Here is a 2,710-nt window from a genome sequence, read left to right as displayed (position 1 = left end):
AGCATGGAATATCTTTTGTTTGTGTCCTCTTCAACTGTTTTTTATCAGTGTTTTATAGTTTTCTTTGTATAGATCTTTCATTTCTTTGATTAAGTTGATTCTTAGGTATTTTATTTTATTTGTAGCTATTTTAAGCGGGATTGCTTTCTTGATTTCTTTTTCAGATTGTTCACTGTTGCTGTATATAAATGCTACGGATTTTTGTATGTTGATTTTGTATCCTACAACTTTATTGAGTTTTGTAATAACTTCTAACAGGTTTTTGGTGGAATCTTGAGGTTTCTCTAAGTATAATATTATGTTATCTGTGTACAAGAGTAATTTGACTTCTTCCTTTCTAATCTGGATGCCCTTTATTTCTTTCTCTTCCCTATTGATCTGGCCAGGACTTCCATTACTATGTTGAATACAAGTAGTGAAAGTGGCAATTCCTGTCTTACTCCAAATCTTAGAGGAAAGGCCTTCAGTTTTTTCCATACTAATGTTAGCTGTAGGTTTGTCATATACGACTTTTATTATTTTGAGATATGTTTCTTTTATGCCCAGTTTGTGAAGGCTTTTGTCATAAAGGAATATTGAATTTTATCAAATATTTTTTCAGCATTTATTAAAATAATCATATGGTTTTTGTTCTTGGTTCTGTTAATGTGACATGTCACATTTATTGATTTGTGTATATTGAACCATCCATGCATCCATGGGATGAATCTCACTTGATAATGATGAATTATCTTTTTGATGTGTTGTTGATTTTTTTAGTGTATTTACAGATACATTTAAAAAAACTAGAAAGCCAAATTCAACAACACATCAAAAAATTAATTAGATTCTTCTTAAGATATTTAGAACACCAATTTTTGAGAATCAATTTCACTTATCTGGGAAAACACAGATCATAGGTAGCCCTGGAGCTGAGGAATCGCTTTGATTTTTAGTAAAATTTGCAAGTCCACAGCTTTCTGATCAACCTTGCACTGCTCTGTAATCTCCTTTTCTTTTTCCTTTGTTGATGATCTCACCTTCCAAGTGTCTGGGCTTCCACAGCTTCTTCTTCTTGAAGTAAGTATGAGTAAGATGTTTTAGGATTTTCACATTGCTGATAACAATTTTTGTGGAGGTGGCAATGACAAATTTCTTGTGTATTCTTCATAGAAGAACTCAATTGAGAACCAGAGATCCAGTCACAAGTGAGAAGCCACTGCCCAGCTGCTTCACGAAAACCACCCTCTTGCCTCTGTGGTGCCCAGGGGGGATGGACAGAATGGTCCTGGGAGTGATGCTGCCTCGCAGTTTTCTCTGTGCTGACTGAAAGATTTTTGGCTGTGGCTCAACAGCTTTCAGGGCACATCTTCAGTAGGATAATAGCTATGCATTTTGCAAAGTGTAACCACCTGAGTACCTTCAACTTTGTCACCACCAACTGCTTTTGTATGAAACCAGTTGCAAAAACCTTCTCCTTTCTCTTTTCAATCTTTGATTTACCGGCTGAATACTTCCTCTTGTATATAACCTTTCCACAATACATTAGCAGATTGGGAATATCTGCCAATGCCTCTGATGAAGACAGGACTTCAGCTGCAATGAGGCTTCCCCTTTTTGGCCTTTTTGTTACCCTTTTTCACCTTGCCATTAGCAACAGCCTTCTTGGCTTCAGGTTTCTTCTACTTAGTATCCAGCTTCTCAAATTTTTCACCCACCATCTTGCAAGATGGGAAAGAGAACTTGCTAGTACTTTCTTGAGGACTTTTTTTCCTGCGTCGATTTTCATAAGGGATATTGGCCTGTAGTTTTCTTTTTGTTGTGTCCTTCTCTATTTGGTATCAGGGTAATGCTGGCCTCATAGAATGAGTTTGGAAGTATTGCCTTGTCTTCCATTTTTGTTGAAGAGTTTGAGTAGAATTGGTATTAGTTCTTCTTTAAATGTTTAGTAGAATTCAATAGTGAAGCTATGAGGTCCTAGGCATTTCTTTGATGGTACACTTTTTATTACAGCTTTGTTCTCATTACTCATTAACGGTTTGTTGAGGTTTTCTATTTTTTCATGGTTCAAATCTTGGTAGGTTGCTGTATCCAGGAATGTATCCGTTTCTTCTAGGTTTTCAAATTTATTGGCATACAGTCGTTCATAATAATCTCTAATGATCCTTTGCATTTCTGTAGTCTCAGTTGTTTCTGATTATTTATTTAGCTCTTCACTCTTATTTCTTTTTAGTCTAGCTAATGGTTTGGTGATTTTATCTTTTCAAAAAAAATCCTTTTTGTTTCATTGATCTTCCATAATTTTTTTAGTTTCAATTTCATTTATTTCTGCTCTAATCTTTATTATTTCCTTCCTTCTACTAATTTTGATTTGTTTTTGTTTTTGCTAGTCTAGTTCCTTGAGATCCATCATTAAGTTGTTTATTTGAGGTTGTTCTACTGTTTTGACATAGGTGTTTATTGCTATAAACTTCCCTCTTAGTACTGCTTTGTTTTATCCCACAGATTTTGGTGTACTGTATTCTCCTTTTCATTAACTTCAAAAAAATTTTAATTTCCTTCTTAATTTATTCGTTGATCCATTTGTCATTCAGGAGCATGTTGTTTAATTTCCACTTGATTGTGAAGTTTTTGAGGTTTCTCTTATTATTGATTTGTAGTTTTATTCCACTGTGATCAGAAAAAGGTAATTTTTAAAATTATTTTTATATATTTATTTTTTTAGAGACAG

General features: G+C 34.0%; 1 pseudogene; it reads right to left on the bottom strand.

Moving 5' to 3' along the window:
* Nucleotides 1-842: 842 nt before the first annotated feature.
* On the bottom strand, nt 843-1,700 carry LOC129033745 (large ribosomal subunit protein eL6-like; annotated as a pseudogene).
* Nucleotides 1,701-2,710: the final 1,010 nt, after the last annotated feature.

Source organism: Pongo pygmaeus, chromosome 2, assembly GCF_028885625.2.
Source record: "Pongo pygmaeus isolate AG05252 chromosome 2, NHGRI_mPonPyg2-v2.0_pri, whole genome shotgun sequence".
Taxonomy (NCBI): Eukaryota; Metazoa; Chordata; class Mammalia; order Primates; family Hominidae; genus Pongo; species Pongo pygmaeus.
Note: the sequence above shows the minus strand (reverse complement) of the source record. Positions and strands in the feature narration are given on the sequence as shown.